The sequence below is a fragment of the Taudactylus pleione genome, unplaced genomic scaffold (genome assembly GCF_031769625.1).
Source record: "Taudactylus pleione unplaced genomic scaffold, aTauple2 ptg000093l, whole genome shotgun sequence".
Classification (NCBI taxonomy): Eukaryota; Metazoa; Chordata; class Amphibia; order Anura; family Myobatrachidae; genus Taudactylus; species Taudactylus pleione.
The window spans coordinates 33,814,417-33,835,261 of record NW_028284495.1 but is presented as its reverse complement, the minus strand read 5'-3'; positions in this window follow the sequence as shown (position 1 = coordinate 33,835,261).

Sequence of the window (20,845 nt, the reverse complement as noted above, 5' to 3'; positions counted from 1 at the left end):
ACACACTGACACAGGTACAGACAGACACACACTGACACAGATACATACACACTGACACAGATACACACACACTGACACAGACACACTGACACAGATACACACACACTGACAAAGCCTGCACAGACACACACACCCCTCTTTCACACAAATGCAGCCAGCCAAATAAATAAAACGCTGGCATCATTTGTTATCAAAAGTCTTTCCCCCGGTCTCTCTCTCCACCCCCCTGGTGGCAGCTCCCCCTCCCCCAGCACCGCACGTGAAAAACTACTACACAACTGTTCCAGAGTGGAGAGAGCACCGGGGACGAAAGAATAACTTTGTCACCTGGTGCAGACGGCAGCTCTCAGGATACAAAATGGGAAAGCTTGCCTGGAAGGGGCTGCGCGGTTCCACTGCAGCTTCCCCCTACAGTCAGCCTAGCCAGCACCAGCAGGCACAGTTGCCTGCTCGTTACAGTCACAGTTGTTGGTCAGGGTGTAATGGTGGCAGGGGATGGGCAGGCGGTGTGGGTATAATGCTCTGGCCGGCCACAGCACCCAGGGCACATGCCCCGCTCGACCTTCCCTAGTTACTGCACTGTATTTCTTTACTTGTATTTTAGAAGTTTGGTGTTTTTTATAACCTGCAAATGTTTTACAATATAAAATAATAAGCACAGATTAGCAATTTATAAAGGGAAAAATTGTGATTTGTACTGTACATGTACTAGTGCAGTTATGTGGTTAAAAAAATATTTACTGTTTGCTGCAAATCAGTAGAATTACACGTTGCTAAGATTAGCCTTATCTGTGTGATTTGCTCATTTACTATAACAGAACAGCAATTGCACACAGTGAACACCAGAACAAGAAGACTGATTACAGCACTGTACATTACAAATATGTGAAACTGCCTATGGTAGTTCTATATACTTAGAATGTATATACTCTACTAGCGTTATGTTCATTTTGTAATATATTCCCTTAAGTGATTTGCAGACATTTACATTTGATTACCCCGTTTAACACAGGAAATAATAGTTGCTGATGACTTGCAGTTACATATGTACATGGAAACATGGGGAGATTCAGGGCCTGTTTTAGATGTGGACAGTATTGCAGAGCTGCAATGAAGCGGCTGTGCAATACCGCCCAGCAACTATTTAAGTACTGCAAGAGGCATCTATAGGAAGCAGATGACCCCTGACAGCAATTGCGATCCGATTGCAGCGTCCATCTCGCTCATCGGTTGCGATGGCAGCAGCACTGGCCAGCCTGAGTAAGCTTCAGCTTACTCCTGGCCTAGGGACTCCCGGAAAATGGGGGTGACACTACCTCAATTCTGGGAATGCTGCCTAGGCACTCATCTGCTCTGCCCCCAAACAGATTTTGGGGGATCTGCAAGTGAGATTATAAAACCTGTTCTGCCCATGCACAGAACGAGTTCTGTGCGTGTGCAGACCCCAAATAATCGGATTAGTACATAAACCATCAGGTTTACGTGCTAATCTGAATCAGGCCCTCAGTCATAGGTGGTTTAGCTATAGTAGAAGTTAATACTGGTAGAAGTTGCAGTTATATACATGTATACCTCCTAAACTTTTTAAGTTGAGGAATTTGGACAACATATGCACACATAAGTAGTGAGAATCTCCACATCTCCTGTGGGGATTGCCCAACACTTCTGATGCACTGGAGCATCCCCAATCCGTTCCATGAAAACATCACTTCAATGCCACATGCACCAGTAACAGGTGTGTGCAGCACAAATGTGTAACTGCTCTTCTGTGCACATATCTCGTAACTTAACGACCCTCTAAACCCATTCGGGACAAAGACCTAAATTGTTGAGAGGTAGGTACATGGAAACATGCACAGAGATGAGATTCATATATAATAGAAGCTCATATTATGTTGAGTTTCAGTCAGGCTGGATCATAATAGACTTCAAGAATATAGCTGGAGTTATGTCATATACTGTATATGTATTTCCTTTTATTAACATGCATTTAAGTGTATTATTTTTAGGGAAAATCAATTAAGCAGTAAAAATATTAATACTTTTTCATATTTAAACTGAACATTAATTTTAACGACAATGATGAATTAAAGAATCTTACCTATTTTTTCCATTTAATCCTATTGTTGATATTTCAAGGACCAGTCAAGATGGGTAACTATCTTTATATGCTTTGTTAAATAATGTTATTTGAATGTACAGTAAGTGCCTTGCAGGCTCAAGTGACCTGATTTTCTTCATACAGTACATACTATCATTACCCATAATACAAAAACAAGACAGTAGCACAGAAATGTATGCAGATAATTTCATTAAGTACATACTCTGACCGTCTCCTTATTATTTCAGCGATAAAAAGGTAAAACAATTTGTAATTTTAACCTTGTTACCGAAATTCTTTATTTGCCTGAAACTATAGGCTGTGATATAACAAATTTCAGTTGAGGACTGTGCATATGTTTTATTGAAAATACCCATACAGACTGTACTATATGCCCCACTTAAATTCAAATATACCTGTAATGAAAAATAAGGTCAAATCTACCTGTAATGGATTCCGGTGAGTGTATTGTATAGAGGTCTTAACCTATACCAAGCTGCCTTTCCCATAAAGCTTGATTCACTTAGCAGTACTTGGATGCCTACAGGACTCAAGCTCAGAGTAGAATGAGCTTGTATAGGTGCCAGCTACAGTAGTCCTGGAATATGGAGAATAGTGAGTCAGAGTTCAGGACTGGTAGTAGACAAAGAGTCTCCAGAAACAACATGGCAGGCAAGGAGAGTTTATTAACAAGCAATAGATCAGTGTTGGTGGCAGATAAGGAGAATCCAGTAGAAGCATTAGGTCAAGACTGGTGGCAGATAAGGAGGGTCAAGTACCAAGCAAAAAGTCATGGTTTGTGGCAGTTCAGTACAAAGCAGATGGCCAAACATTGGGTAGAGCAGGAGGAATATAGCAATACACACAATGTGCAGGAGCAGGGTAGTTCTTGGTTTAAGGCTAGGACAGCTGTTGAATCCAAATCAAACAGGCACAAAAAGCATAGTTATAAAATGAACAAGTTTGAGGCCCTGAAATTGGCCATATTCAGTTGTACTTTGTACTGAACGAATAAACTACAAATCAGTAGTGTTTTTATATAATTCATATGTCAGGTGTACAAATGCTTATTTATAGTAAAAATAGCATTACCTTTTTTATACCCACTATAATAAAGCATCATATGTAGTACAGAAAAGAATAGTGGTATTAATAAATACAAAAGTTGAATTGCCATAAAATGTACTGTAATTATGCACAAACATCAACACATCCATTGTTTACCCCATTAAAAAGCTAATGGGAATGTTCTTAACTGCAGTAGTCTAAATGGAAATGGAAAATAAGTAAATCAAATAGATAAACGCAACTTGATAGCATATAAATGCAATGCTAATAAATTAAAGTCTATCAGCAGGAAAGGTCAATATAGAAACAATCACAAGCAGCTGAAAGTGCTGCATCATCTTCATCATCATCATCATCATCATCATCATCATCATCATCATAATGTTTGTTACAAATGGCTTTCAGTGCATACAAAAGATGTGCCTCTTAATTATGCTGCATCTCTAGGAGGAATGCTACATTTGATATTTAATACTTAACATAAAAGATGTAATACACTCCTACTGTACTCAATGTACTGTATGCCTCTCAGGTATAAGGGATGCAAGTCTATGATGTGCACAACCTTAGATACCTCAACATTTTAGTGCACATACACCTTACATACACTAGGTCGCTCACATAATGATATCCAACAATGACACCAGTAGTACTTTGTGTACATGATTAATTCCCGGAAATTACACTGTGCTACTAGTGTATATAAAATATATTTACAGATTCTACCAAACCTCATGTTACATAAAGCTCTTCATGCTGTACACTAATACCTCTACACACAACTAAACCCCAATATGTTGGACTGTATCACCAACTCTCTGCACTGTTACTGCTACACACAATATCAGACACATATTACATCACTGCACTATTCCTCTTCTTATTACACCCTCAAACGCTACTTATCATCCATAAACTCTACCCGTGCCAAACTTATATTGGTGTAACTCATACACCACAGCACCAAAAGGAAAGGAGAGCATGTCTGAGTAGTCCTGTGCAATTGTGCTGAATGTCCCAAAAACCTACAGGTAGAGCACATGTGACATTGAAATTCCAGGCAGAATGTAATCACACCAATATCTATTGACATCTGTTTGTAATGAACTATGCTTAAAATTAAATCTGTGCAATTTGGATTTCAATGTGACAAAGGCAAAAGGGTTGTGATATGTGAATGAAAATAGCATCTGTGAAAACGTTGGTTGCAGTGCTGTTTTGGTGTTGAAGCCAGGGCCAGATTACCTGATAAAGCCAGAGAATGTATTCACAATGCAGCAGGATTGGTCTCTCTAGTGACTCAGGGGCCGATTCAGAACTGGACGCTAAGCTGCGATCACTCGCATCCAAAAGGGGCTGGGTATGCAAATTCCGTGATCACACTGTCTGGCATAAGGACGCCCTCTATGTCTTAGAGAGCGACGGCAGAGTGAGCGAACACCGGTGTAAAGACGCCCAATTTTTTCTTAGTGCACATCATCTCCAGGAAGTATGATTAATCAGTAACATCGAGAGCCATCGGAGCTGCACACAGCGCTTGAGGTAGACCCTACCCCGCCGCAAGCACTACGATCACTGCAGGCTGAAATACAACCAAGTGACGTGTACAATGATGCCGCCATGCTAATTACGGACGCCCATTAAACGCGTTTTCATGCCCAGACACATCCCACCACTCCCCCGTTCACAAGCACCTTCCCCTGTTACACTCACAAACGGCACTATTTGTCACTCAGTATGTAGCGCTCAGTCTGTGTGCAATGAGCGCACAATTCCAGATCACTGTGACTGGCTTGCACATGCGCATTGCAACACATACGCATGAATAGACGGGCAAAAATGTATAGTTTCAATTTTCTTGTGGAATGCGGTCAATATCCCGACCGCGGGCATTCCATCACTCAGATTGCTGGCGCTGGAATCCCAACACTTGTGAGAATTTAGGCGCCATCATCCTTACCGTGGGAATCCCGAAGGTAAGTAGCTGGGTTGGGGGAGGGTTAGCATTAGGGTTGGGCACCAGGGGGAGGGTTAAGGTTTGGCACTAAGGGGGAAGGGCTAGGTTTAGGGTGTGGGGAGAGGGAAGTTAGGTTTAGGCCCTCAGGGGGGAGGTTGGGGTCAGGCACTGGAGAGGGAGGGTTAGGGGAGGGGGTGGGTTAGAATACTGACCGACAAGTGTCGGTATTTTAACCCTGTCGGGATGCCGGCATCAGGATTCTGACCGCTGGGATCCTGTCGCCGGCATTCTCTACCCATACCAGTTCTTGTAGAGGCACTAATATAAGACAACTGTCACATAGCAAACAAAGGACCTGCTTCAGCAGTGATCGCAACTGTGATTACGCATGAAATCGGACGATTGTTGTGTTCTGCACATGCGTATGCATCACAGTGTACAAAGAATCCACTGCAATCGGGACTACAGGAAGTACCATTTGGGGGTGATGATGGTAGGGAGGTCTGAGAAATGCAGGGGTGCCAGTGCGTTTGAATGCCGTTGCATGGGAGTGTATAAATTAGCCATTACGATGCCATATAGGTTAGCAATTCCTGAGTAAGGTCAGGCTGCAATTATACTCGATGTTACCAGGGGCATATCTATAATGGGGGGCCCTGCACCGCACACCCTGCACCCATATTATCTAAAACTCACCTGTCTGTGGTCCCGCGTCAGGTGTCAGCATTGCACAGAACACCAGAAAATGGCCGCTGTGGCCATTTTTCTGGTGTTCTGCGCATGCGCAGTAGACTCTGAGCACACTCTAGTGTCCAGAGTCTATGGCTTCTGCGGTGGCCTGCCAGCCGTGTCAGGGGAGAGGAAGGGGCCCTGCATGGGGAATGCACACAGGCCCCCTCCTCTCCTAAGATGCCCCTGGATGTTACAGATGGTTTGCAGTCATGCTAAGTATTGTGAATGTCTGTAAGGTAAGGTGGGCGTCCTTAGGTTAGGCTGGGTATGGCATAGCGATCCCAGACATTAGCATATATTCACAGTGAGACTGCGTGCGTAGTCACTATTGCAAACGCATTTGTACTGGAAAAGGCTCAAAGTGCCTACAACCCTTTGTGGAAATTGGTTGAATGAGATTAAATAAACAAACAGAATATCCTATATATATCATATGGCTTGTGCAATATGTGGCAGTATTAGTCAGTGGATTATTTGCAGGAGGGTTGGGATGATAGAGAGACAGACAAGCCACAAATCTGGGGTACAAAGTATTCAGTGTGGGTCTGGGATTGCAGACAGGCAACAGGATAACTGTGACAAACAAACATGCAGACAGAGGGTTCAGGGTGATAATCAGGCTGCATGTTTGGGGTGATAGACAGGGTTTGTGGTGACAGGCACGCAGCCTGAATGTCACCCTCTGAGTGATATTCAGGCAATGGCCTTGGAAAGGCCACCAAGCAGTTGATTTAGGATGAGAGAGAGAGACAGGCAGTGAGTTTGGCATAGCAAGGAGGCAGCATAATCAAAATAATAGGAAGGAATCTATTGAATTGGTCAGAGGCAGCAGCAGTAAGTAGTTGCATACATATATATATATATATATATATATATTCCATAGACAAAAAACCTATTGATTTTCTGCCACTCAAACTTCAAAAGCAATGAAATGGTATGCCATCACACCCTGTGGTTAACTGCAGATTCAGCAATCTCACAGAATGAGATTGCTGTCACTCACGAAATAGTGGAGCTGCTAATTCACAGAATTGTGTGGGCAAGAACATGGCAACTACAGTTTAGTGTAAAATCATGCACTTGGGTCCCAATAACCTAAAGGCTAAATATAGTATCAAGGACACTATAATAGAAAATACAGAGGAGGAAAGGGATTTAGGAGTCACCATTTCAGATGACTTGAAGGCAGACAAGCAATGCACCAAAGCAATGAGGAAGGCTAGTCAGATGCTTGGTTGCATAGGGAGCGGAATCAGTAGCAGGAAAAAAAGAAGTGATAATGCCACTGTATAGGTCCTTGGTACGGCCTCATCTAGAATACTGTGTTCAGTTCTGGAGGCCATATCTCCAGAAGGATATAGACACATTAGAGACGATACAAAGAAGGGCAACTAAAATGGTGCATGGCCTACAGCACAGAACTTACCTAGAAAGACTAAAATATCTTAATATGTATAGTTTGGGACAGAGAAGGGAAAGGGGGGGCATGATAGAAGCTTTCAAATACATGAAGGGTTTTAACAAGGGACAGGAGGGAAGCATTCTTCAAAGGAAAAGATGTACAAGAACATGAGGACATGCACTGAAACTGGAGGGAGGTAGGCTCAGAGGAAATTTAAGGAAAAATTACTTCACAGAAAGGGTAGTGGATAAGTGGAACAGCCTCCCATCAGATGTGGTTGGAGCTAAAATGGTGGAACAATTTAAACACGCTTAAGATAGGCATAAGAATATCCTTAAGAGAGATGTAAGGAGTAAATAGGGTTGAAGTTGCCTAAAGGATACATGAAAAGGGAAGACTAGAATTGCCAAGTGGTTCTTATGTGCCGTCAAATTCTATGTTTCTTTGTTTCTATGTTACCTCCCTCGAGCCACAGATGTAGTTCTTCATAAATGAACAGTTACTACCACTCTGTTTTCTATATGTGCCATATTGGAAGTTGAACTTTCACAGCTGCTGAAATCTTTTATATGCAGTTGATGAATGGCAAAAATATACAGAAATTGTTATGGCCACAGACAGCATCTCCTGCATGCCCCCTCCAAAAAATTGGAACCACCAAAGAGCTCAACAGCACTGATATGAATGAGTAAATGTTATTTTAAAATGCCTCACCTCCTTCCTCATAAATTTGCTTTGAAATCCAAAACTTAAATGAAATTTACTACAAATCAACCCTTCCTTTCCCTGCCTTCAACTACATACATACTACATCTCCCTAGGGCCTCTGATCTAGTTATTGATTAATGAAAACATATTTCGGTTCTTTCTATGGGGTTGTATAGTTTATTAAACTGCCATCCCATCTTCCACTGCAGTGCCATTCTGTTTCCTAGATGTGCCATGCTTGAAAGTTTAACTACCACAGCCACTGAAATCTTCTACATGCGGTTGATGAATGCAAAAAATGTCCAGAAATATTTATGGTCACAGATAGGATCTCCTGCATGCCCCTTTTAAAAAATATTTGGAGCCACTGAAGAGCTCAACTGGGGCAAGGACTGATGTGATTGATTAAAATATTTTTTGTAAATGCCTCCCCTCCTCCCTCATAAATTTGCTTCCGAATCCAAAACTTTAATTAAATTTACTATGAATTAACCCTTCCTTTCCTTACCTTCAACTACATAGAGTCTCCATCTCCCACAGGCCTCTTGATTAATAAAAACGTGTTTCCTGGTGTGCCTAGTTGGAAATTGAACTGCAACAGCTGCTGAAATATTTGACATGCAGTTGCTGAATGCTGAAAATGTCCAGAAATGTTTATGGCCACTGACAGAACCTCCTGCATGCCCCTTTAATTTACAAAAATATTTTTAACCACCAAGTTGATTTTGTGGGAATACATGGGACATGTTGTTCACCCATGCTCTCCCCTCCTCCCTCATAAATGTGCTTTGGAATAAAAAATTTAATTACATTTACTACGAATCAACCCTTCCTTTCCCTGCCTTCAACAACCTACATACAACATCTCCCTCATGCCTCTTGATTAATGAAAACATTGTTTCCTAGTAGTCCAGCTAAAATAGCCCAATAAGTGATTCTAACAAAAGCATCAAACCTACATATAGAAGGTAGATGTGTTTGTTAGGATCACTTATTGGGCTATTTTAGCTGGACTATACTACACTGATTACTGCCAGCAGGATGAGCTAACAAGCATCCAACCTACAAATAGAAGGTGGATGTGTTTGTTAGAATCACTTATTGGGCTATTTTAGCTGGACTGATTACTCCCAGCAGGATGAGCTAACAGTTACTGCCTGATATTACTATATGATTATTTGTTCTGATAATACCCCTGAAGTCCTCTACGAAGGACAAAACACGTAAGGTTGTGCTAAGGGTTTCATACCTAGTCGCCATATGAGAGGACTCTACCATCGAGCTCACACCCTAACAGTGTTGGTGGGTTGCAGGTTTTTTCCAGAAGAACATTTAAGACACTCTTGCTATTTCAGAAGATGTTTCATTTCCGGTCATTTATCTAAGGAACAAATCAACATCAAAATTTGGGACACAAACTCTGATTGAATGTCCAAACGTTAGAAAATGTTTCCACAAAGTGTCCAGTGCTCTCTGGGCTTATTATTGTATGTTACGCAAAAGGTACCCACTAACAGGGGTGCCACTGTGAGAAGCTGCTATAATTTTTGTTGTGGTTCCTAGTGCAAGATAAAGGTATTTTCGTTATATAACAAAGCCTCCATTAGGTAGCAGACATAGCGGGGATCGGCGGCTAAAATAGCTGGCACATAGGGATGACAATATCAAGCCAGGATAACACGTGATGAGTGATGTCACTGTAGGTTCCGGCGTAGCTCTAAATGAAAGCCAGCATCTGTAACCAAGGCAACGGTAACGCTAACCGGACATAAATTCTGAATATATCACATGGGCATCTTTAACCCAATCAAGAAGAAACTACAAAATCGTGATGGATGCTGGGATGGTTTTTATCAATTAGTTTATTCCAGACAAACAAAACAAAATGCGTTTTTTCAAGTTAGGCGTTTTGCTAGTAAAGTTAGCCATAAATAAGGTGACACAATTAAGGTTAATTTACATTAAAAACTAAGGAAATTATATACGTTTATACCGAACCACCAATAGAATTTGGGAGGAAGTGATGCCACAGATCTGAGAGGTTAAAAGGTACTGTAGGACCAAATGAGAAAGTTTAGTGTAGCAGTTGGACTGAGAGGTACATGTACAAATTCAGTAAGTAGGGAATAGATTTTCCAAAGGAATCTCTCAGTTACTTTTGCAATGTGTCTGTAAAATATGTAGGTTTTGTAATAGATATTGCACATAATCTCTTTTAACTCGAAATTTATATGGTAAGTTAATTAATTTTTTTGCTACAAATGGTGATATATTAATATCATGTGATAAAGTTGTATATAAATGTAATGTAAATCAATTTTGGAGGTTTAATGGTTAAAAATAATGAGATATACATTGTAATGTAAAATATAATTGTTATAAGATGTAAAGCAATGATAGTCTATATACAAAGGTGATACATTTAATTATGAAAATTATGGTAACTAATATATCATCAAATTAATGAGCCCAATAATGGTGAGTAACTGAGTTAATAATATATTGTGGTGCACCTTGAATATGTGGCTCAGCATTGAAATATGTGTTTTTAACATCAGATAGGTTTTACACTTTTGATTAATTGCATCGACTATTATATGGTCAAACATTAACTACGAATATCGTTATGTACACACCAGTTTATGAGGTATGTAATATAGATATATTATATTGGAATATTGTCCTTAAGTTTGGAAAAGAGCCTTGATTAAATGATTTATTATTGAAATATATATTTTTAATATCAAAATAAGTTTCACACTATCTGATTCAGAGAATTGTCTAATATTTGGTCAGCCATTAAGTATATATACACACATCGATTTTTGAGGTATGTTTAAGAAAAAGATGTATAACATTGGAATATTGTCTATTTATGTATTGAGCTTGGTTCATTACCAGAGACACCTAGTATATGTATATTGTATGTATTTTTTAGATTTACCCCTGAAGAAGTCTCAGAATGAGACCAAACGCATAAGTTTTTAAGTGGAAGGTGGACACTGTATTTGAGCATCCCCTTGATTGGAAGGTGTAGGAATTTTTCTTCAAAGAGTGGAAGGTTATTATATTATCATGAATTGTGTAAGATATATTGTCCATCTGATACATTGTTAAATATTAAATAAAGGAATATTTCATGTTTTAACTTCTATTAATGTTGGCCTTGGGCCTATTTTTGAGTGTTTCTTGGTATGATGGTTTCTTTTTTAGAGCCTCGAGGAGGATTTAGAACAAGCTCATTTTTATTCTATGGACTAATTTGATCAATGTAGAAAACAAGCAGGAACAATGGTGAAACTGCCTCTTCAAAAGAAGAGAATCAGGACCTATATGCCTCTGGAGAGACTGCATTTCATTATATGATAATTACATGTAAAGTTGTGTTAAATTGAAGCGCCCCATCAGTAACGAATTTGTATTTTTCTTACGATCAGTCCTACTAACAGAGGACTTATTGAAGGGAGCTGCTTTGTCTAATTTCAATAGCGCAGGCTAGGATATTTTGTGATATATATATATATATATATATATAGATAAGCATAACAGAACATTTCCTATATTAGCCTTCATGTGCAGTGGGTGGAGGGCAGTTTGGCTGCTTGCCTACAAATATTTTTGTATGGGCAGAATGTAGTGGGAAAGGGCCCTCAAGCCAGTATCCACGTGGTCTTAATCTAGTTCAGAATGAAGCCCTCAGTGGAACACTTTTGCGGGAGAATGCTAGTTTAATCATAAGCAGGACCAGAGCCGTAACTAGACATTTTGGTGCCCTTTGCCAGAAATAGCATTGGTTCCCCCCTCAAAGTTTAATTACAGCAGTGCACATCCAAGGCATGTGCCAAAAATAGGGTGTGGCCTCTCAGGGAAGGGGTGTGGACACACAATAGTACCAATTCAAATTGAGTTATGGCTAGTTATGGCCTAATGCCCAGAGTCACGTATACTTGTGGTACGGACCCTCTGCCTGCCTAATATACCCCACAGGACAGAAGCCTGATTGAACCCACGGGCCTAATGCCCTGGTGCTGTAGGGAAGAGGGGAGATGTAAAGTACTGGTGGCCAAGGCGGCCTACCAGTAAGCTGGGAGAGACTGCAGTATGGAGCTTCATTTAACTTGTTGCTTCCCACCAACTGCAGCACTCTCTGGTCCTCATTTTCTTTCTTCTGACACTGGCCCACCCTGGCCAGTGACTCCGTCTTCTTGCCTCTTCCGTGGCGGCCGGAGCTCTTCATCTGCTCCTACACCCCCCCGCTGGTGAACTGATGGTTTCGCTCAGTGGCGTCTGTTGTTAGATGCTGTGAGCGGGCAGAGCTATGATGCAGAGGCTGCTTGTGATTGGCTGCTGGGCCATGAACCGTGAATGTCTTGCGGATAGCACCAAATTTAAACAGGCACCGAACCCGCTTGCTGGCATTGTCAGCAGCCCGCCCATTAAAGAAAGTGACTGTGGCCGGTTCTGCCTACTGGGTGTTATGCGCTCTTTGTGGTGTCACCAACCACAGAGCCTTAGTTATGGAAGAGATCTGAGATGGGGACCTGAGCTGCTGCACTTTCAAGGAGCTTGTTAATATACCCAACATTAAATGCTCTGAGATGCATTTTTATTAAATGACAAAGAACTGTGAACCATCAATGACTCACTGAAAATCTTCCCTGGTTTTGAGTAGAAAGAGCTTTTAACAAAATTAACAATTGCTATATTTCATTATGAATATATCTAAAATTCTTAGATTTCTGTACACTTCAAAATAATTTATAATCCTTCCATAAATCCACTATCCCTTGCACCTCCTTTGACGTTCATTTTCCACGTAATAAGACAAAGATATAGAGGATTATTAAAATGCTATTCTATTACGTCAAACAGCTGCCTGGAAAGTATATGATAATAATTGTGCCTGTTTCAGAGAATAATGGAAGAAAGACTGCATTTAATGACTTGTGTGTTAACTAATACTGTAATAGTAATTCGCTTAGTTGTACAAAAATATAAGAGGGCAGAAATCATTGACTATTGGCTGGATTCCATTTATATTAGTTGGAAGAAGTGTGTGGTTTCTTTCTATTCACAGGTTCCAGCAGCCTCTTCCTCAGGTCTTTACACAAAAGAACAATTCTGGCTGTTCATACTCCCAATCTTACCTGTCATTCAGCTCAAAATTTTATGATTCATACTAATCAGCATTGATTTAGAAAAATATCCCTTTTGCTGGGTACACACTGGCAGATATATTGGCCGATCAATTGATCGGCCAATATATCTGCTGCCCGTCGGCCAGTGTGTACCAGCAATATGTCTGCGAACGACGTCGTTCACAGACATATCGCGTCGGCTGTGATGCACCGCCTATGGCAGATATATCTGTTCATCGTGCTGCGTGTACGGGCGATCAGCCAACCACCCGTACACTTGCTGCGGCAGCCTCAGGGAGGGGGTCGCAGCGCAACCCCCTGCCAGCTGGACCCATTGACAGATGGAAGTTGGTTGTTCAGTGTGTATGAACAACCATCATCTGCACTATATCTATAGATGACTTGTTCCTTGCGCATTGCAGAATTCTGTTTTCAAGGACCTTCAAAATAAGGATAAATAAAGTGCATTTACTGTAGGGTTTGGTCTAAAAAAAATGTACTACATGCAGAATTATACAAATTATATTTGCAATGGGTAAATAAATTTGATTTGTAAAACTACTTATCTTCATAAATGTTTTATATTTATATTAAAATGCATCACAGGTCCATTTGTCTCCAAACATAATTTGAGCTAATAGGTCTAGAATCAGATTTGATACATTTTATGTTCTGTGCATTCTGAAAAAAATGATATGAAAGAGTAATTGTGCACTACAGCACTATGTAGGAATTGGCCTTGCTTCTTTCCATTTTCACACATTTCTCAGTCCGTTTTCTCGTGCTAAGTAATGTACGAATGAAAAGGGGCTTTTAAGCACAGGAATAAATGAACTTTGATTTTAATGAAAAGGGAAGGCCACGCATTTTGTTTTCAAATTGAAATCCCCTGATAGGATGATTTGCAATTACCATATATTATATTTTTGCTGCCTGCTGGTGGAAAAATTAGTAGACAATCAGATTGTTTATAAGTGATCTACATTATTAGTGAACTGAAATTAAGGTGGCCATCAATTTACAAAATATACTTGTCTGAGGGGGTTGGGTACGAGATGCCGGGGCTTGGGATCCCGGCAGTCAGAATCCACACGCCAGCATCCCAACAGGGATTGTATACCGACACCTGTCGGTAAGTATCCTAAACCAAACCTCTCCCCCTAGTGCCTAACCCTGACTGTCGGGATGTCGGCGGTCAGGATGCCGGCGGTTGGGATTCTGACTGGTGTTGGGATTCTGTTGCGGTATTCTTAGCACCGGCATCCCGACAGCCGGGATTTAAACTACCTCCCATCTGAGGGCCTGATACAAAGAGGAATGCAGTGCTGATGTGTACGCAGTTGAGCGATTATCGATGACCTGCGCATGCATGGATTCCATTTATGTTAGTTGGAAGAAGTGCACATTTATTCATAAAGGGAAGGGGCTGTTTGTGGATGGCAATTGGGGGGGAGGGGACTTTAATGCAGATGTGTCATGACCATTTTGGGACATGTCTCATCCTGCGACTGCGACTTCAATCCCATACGCAGTAAAAATAGCCTCTGCATTTCAGGTCCATCTGCCATTCTAAGTAACCATAGGGCTACTTAGAACTCTGATAGATGACTGATCTATAACTGATGCTGCAGCTTTGTACACAGTCAATTTGATTTGTGAAGCCGCCCGTGGGAGTCTCAATACAAATCCCGGTTGCTGCGACATTTGCACATTTTCACACAGCAATTGCAGTAACTGTCAGAGAGTAGGACAGCAAGGGTACAGCAATGAGAGGGGAAAGTAAGGCAGGTAGCAGAGTTATAAATAGACAGAAGAGGGGTGAAATGGGAGCTTTGAAGGCCAGATAGATTACAGTAATCTAGGTGTGAAATGATAACGGCATGGATGAGCGTTTTAACAGGGTAAAGAAGAGCCTGTTTCTTGAAATATGACAAAGACGGAATTGGCAAGATTGGGAGAGTGCCTGAATATTAAGAGGGGAGAAAGGGCTGTGTCAAAGGAGACATTTTATCAATTATATTAACCTGTAAATGTATATATATTTTTTGAGTGTATGGGCCGTATTCAATTAGCCGCGAAAATGCTAAATCTGTGAAAAAGTTTTGCCTATTGCCGCTTTTTGTCTCTTTGCGTTTTATCTCCAAATTCAATTCCGGGACCAATCCGCCTAAGCAGGAACTCAATGCACTGAAACAGGCGGTAAAGTTTCTTCACTGAATGGCAGGAGAGAAAAAGTGCAAAATCTTGATTTTGGGATACAAATGTGGGAAATTGAATCAGAACCCTTTGGACACCCCCCAAAGGACAAATCTGCCACAAAAAAAACTTAGAACACCCCAAAAAAGACATGTCATTTTTGGGGCGAAAAAGAAAAAAGTGGGGGGGGACAAGGAAATAGGTTTCATGGGGGGGCTGTATGGATGGGGCAGGTGATTTTAGAATTGCAGGTGCTTGCAGCAGGTGGATTTTTCAAATTTTTCAAAGTGCACTTTAGAGAGACAAAATATGCTAGCACCCATTTTCAAGTACCCTAAATTTGACTGGAGTGTTTAATTTCAACAAAAAATACTGTTTTCTATCATTCTTCACTCCTTTAACAAATATGCGTCTAGAAAGCTTTTAATACAACACATTATTCATTCGCCTATTTGCATTTTCGCCTGTTCTGCAACTGAATACGGCCAATCGCAGGGACACGCATGCCACAAATTTGCGTCCCAAACAGGCAAAAGCGGCGGAAAGTGCAATAGGTGAAAAGTTTCCGACTTTTCGCCACATTCAATTTGAGCCGATCCACGATACTTTTTCATGGCCCGGACTTTTCGCCTGCTTCAGTTGTTTTGTAGGTAGAAAAGTATCTCGCGCGTGCCTGCTTTACCCCGTATTCAGTTTGAAAGTACGCGAAAACTGGACCAGTCGAAACTTGAACAGACGGAAAGTACTGTCAGGTTTGGGGAAATCAGCCTGACACCTCCCAAAAGATGCTCAGACATGGGGGTTCACTATGGTACTCCCCGATTTGGCTTGCTGAAGGTATTTGGTGTTTTTTAACGGGCTCAATAGCTGCTAAATAGTGTTTTTGTATAAGTGGTGAAGAATAGTATTCAGGAGTATTTTTTCCAGGAATAACTTATCAAAGCAAATTTGGGGAACTTCAAAATGGGGGTCAGCATATTTAAAAGTTGCTAAAGTGAATTAGAAAAAAACATGAAAAATCCACCTGCTGCAAGCACCTGCAATCAAAAAAACACTTGGGGCATACTTGGGGACCCCCCCAGAGTCAAGTTCGCTAGTTTTTAACTTTGTCCCCAAACCTTTTTTTTTTGTCGCCCCCTTTTTCAAAGTAATTTTTTGGGGTAGTCCTTAAGTGTTTTTTTATATTTTTTGACACAGTTGACCATTGGGGGACTGTCTGAAGGCTGCACGGGGGTTCCCACAACGTTGCACCCCAAAAACCCAATTCTGCACTTTTTTCCGCCTGCTATTCATAGGCGTAACTTTTTCACCTAGTACATTGCATTGACTTTCCGCCTAGGCAGAAAGTCTTTCAAATTGAATACGGGGTAAAAGCAAAACAGGCGAAAATGACGTCATCGGCGAAAAAGTATCGCGGATCCGGACTTTTCGCCTCAAATTGTAAGAATTGAATACGGGCCTATGTTGAAGAAATTAAAAAAAAATATTTTAAGCTACCAAATACTTTTTTTCCTCATTGTTTTAACCCTATGAGGAATTACTGATAGAAGAAGCTTTGGCAGATCTAGAAACCTTTTGGAGTAATTGTGATACTGTATGCCTTACTGCTACAACCTTTTTGTGAGTGCATTATCAAAAGTGTGTTAACACGGATGGGAATGAACACGCTTTGTGGTCCTTTTGATTCTCTGTTGACTCTTCACTGGATTATCGTGTAGACTTACTATTTACTCATTTGATTGTTTATAAATTACAGCACTGCTACAAATATTTTTTCATGTACTTAGATTGATATTTAACTACGCTGAAAGAATTTATAAATCATTTGAACTTTTGTCATTGCCCAGCATCTACGGAATGTATTAATTATATATACAGTATTTATTCTCTTGTTTCTTTTGCACCTGTATATAATTGTATCAGTTTTTGTTGTATCACTTGGATTATTGTCAGGTGGTGACACCTGTAGATATTATTCTGTATATTCTGTATTATTCTGTATAGGCTGCATCACTTAGTGCAACCTAGGGAGATTTCTATTTTTGTACGGTTTATTGCAAATAGCATGCTAACCGTGTCGATATGCCTGCTCCCGCATTTCGATATTGACATGGTCATTGGCTTCATAGTGAATGTCTATTTCATGACTACTTCACATTTATTGAGTGTGAATACAATTAATTTAATGTGCTTGTTCCAGTGTGTGAGGCCATATTAACTATTGGTTCTATTGAATTAATGTTGGATTAGTTAGTGAAGGAGAGGCCTAGAAAATTAATTTCTAGTCTTTCCATAATCCATGCACCTATTCCTTTTTCTCCAACATTTCTGGATCCAGACAAGCAGTAACTGAACATAAGACATGAAGAGCATCAGGTAGTGAAAGCTACAAGAACAGATAGAAGAGAGCAGGACCCTTCTAGTTGCCTTGGCGAATTGTTTTTGTAGATAGATACTATTTAAATGATTGTGGTTTTTTAAGAAAAAAGTGGAGCTGAGTGGTTAGGTTTTGCTGAAACCGAACACATCTGAACTTTGGGTTTCAGAGTTGAACCAAATCCCATCTCAGATAACTTTGGGGTTCCAAGTAGAACCAAGTCCAGAATCTGGCTTTCTCGCAAGTTCGGAACTTAGATCTAAAAAACGGATCTTGCGTATCTTGGATTGCATTTAAGTCTCTACTTCGTGATTTCAGGGGCTGTGAGGTGGTCAAAAATGACTGGAAATAACTGGGAATTAATGTTATTGATGTTAATAATACTATAGGAATAAAACAGGTTACATGATTTTAGTTTTTATACATTTTGAACGAAATCCAAAACCAAAACAGAAGCAAAACAATTGGAGATGTCCGGCTCTGTTTCTCAGAGAACTGACAACAACCAAATTTAGGGGTTCACTTTGAGGTACGAGTCAAACACAATCCCGGTTCGGATCTTCCTGCGGTTCGGAACTCGGATTTACAAACCGATTGCATGCTAACAGGTCAAATTGACATTATTTTAGATATTTTTTTATTTATAAAATAAAATACAGATCCAAACCAAAACACATGAGGGTGGTTTTGCAAAATTAAAACCAAAACACATAAATGAATCCGGATCCAAAACCAAAACCAAAACATGGGGTCGGCACACATCTCTAAAAACAATTGAGGGTGGTTTTGTCAAAACCAAAACATGGCGATGATTTCGAACCAAAGCCAAAACACAGGGGAATGCGCACATCTCTGTAAATAAGCTCTTTAGTACACTCAAATATGTACCACATCTAGCTTAATTTCAATGTAACACATTCCACATTCTGTATTTAATATATGTTACACATACTGTACATTTTTTACAATACGTGTTTCTATATTATATTATATCGCCAATAAGGTTTTGTGGTTTTTAAAGTATTAGAGTTAAACATTTGATACCAGCAGCAATCAATATTTTGCCCCACTTTTCATGGCCTTGCAATTACCAAAACTATGTGGTCTTCACCTCTCACTCATTGTCATGTCCTGCCTTTATGCAGGGCCGCAACTAGGGGGGGGCTGGAGGTGCATGTGCACCAGGTGAGCCGCTGTACCTGGTGCCAGTGACCTCCAGCCCGGCGCTGCAGAGAGGTTCCAAACCGGACGTCCGCTGGTAATATTTATTACCAGCGGGCGCCCGGCTCTCCCCACGGGCACTATGGGGGAGATGTCATGGTGTCTCCCCCATAGTTCCGAGGAGCAGCCGACGGACCGGACGCGACGCTGGATGCAGGAGCAGGGTTCAAGGTAAGTATTTTTTTTTTAATAAGCTGCACTACAGGGGCATGGGCATTATCACAGGGGCACTACTATGGGGGCATGGGCATTATCACAGGGGCAATACTATGGGAGAATGGGCATTATCACAGGGGCACTACTATGGGGGCATGGGCATTATCACAGGGGCACTACTATGGGGGCATGGGCATTATCACAGGGGCACTACTATGGGGGCATGGGCATTATCACAGGGGCAATACTATGGGGGCATGGACATTACCACAGGGGCACTACTATGGGGGCATGGGCATTATCACAGGGGCAATACTATGGGGGCATAGGCATTATCACAGGGGCAATACTATGGGGGCATGGGCATTACCACAGGGGCATTTTTATGGGGGCATGGGCAATAAGGGCCATTACTAATGGGGCATGAGCACTACAGATGCAGTACTATGGAGGCATGGGCATTACCACAGGGGCATTACTATGGGGGCATGGGCATTACCACAGGGGCATTACTATGGGGCATGGGCATTACCACAGGGGCATGACTATGGGGGCATGGGCATTACCACAGGGGCATTACTATGGGGCATGGTCATTACCACAGGGGCATTACTATGGTGCATGGGCATTACCACAGGGGCATGACTATGGAGACATGGGAACTACAGGGGCATGGGCATTATCACAGGGGCATTACTATGGGGGCATGGACATTACCACAGGGGCATTACTATGGGGGCATGGGCATTACCACAGGGGCATGACTATGGGGACATGGGCACTACAGGAGCATTACTATTGGGGCATGGGCACTACAGAGGCATTATCACAGGGGCATTACTATGGGGGCATGGGCATTACCACAGGGGCATTACTATGGGGGCATGTGCATTACCACAGGGGCATTACTATGGGGGCATGGACATTACCACAGGGGCATTACTATGGGGGCATGTGCATTACCACAGGGGCATTTTTATGGGGGCATGGGCAATAAGGGGCATTATTAATGGGGCATGAGCACTACAGAGGCAGTACTATGGGGGCATGGACATTACCACAAGGGCATTACTATGGGGGCATGGGCATTACCACAGGGGCATTACTATGGGGGCATGGGCACTACAGAGGCATTACCACAGGGGCATTATTATGAGGGCACGGGCATTACCATAGGGGCATTATTATGGGGGCATGGGCATTACCACAAGGGCATTAATATGGGAGCATGGGCTCTACAGGGGCATTACTATGGGGGTATTAACATATGGGCATTACTATGGGGGCATTACAATATGGGCACTACTACAGGGGCATTGCTATGGGGCATTACTATGGGGCATTATCATATGGGCACTACTACAGGGGCATTACTATATGGGCACTACTACAGGGGCATTACCTCAAGGGACATTACTAAAGGGGCACTGCTGCAGGGGGAATTACCAGGGGGGGCGCCAAATGACTGTCTTGCCCCTGGTGACAAAAATCCTAGTTTCGGCCCTGCTTTATGTAGAAGAAGCAACATTTCTGAAATAAGACACAATATTGATATGCTTAATATCCCTTGTGATAACAAAGGTATCACAAGGAGCAGTTACAGTAAGTCGCTGACATTAATAATTCAAATAATGGATCTAATGACAAGAAAAACATTATTTAAATTGCAGGAATAGAAAGTCATACATCACAAAGATACTTTGTTTTTTCTTTGTTTAGTTAAGTAGTAGATAGCAGATGTTACAATGAGTACACAGATGTTCATGCCATTAAGGTTAATGCGCTGCTC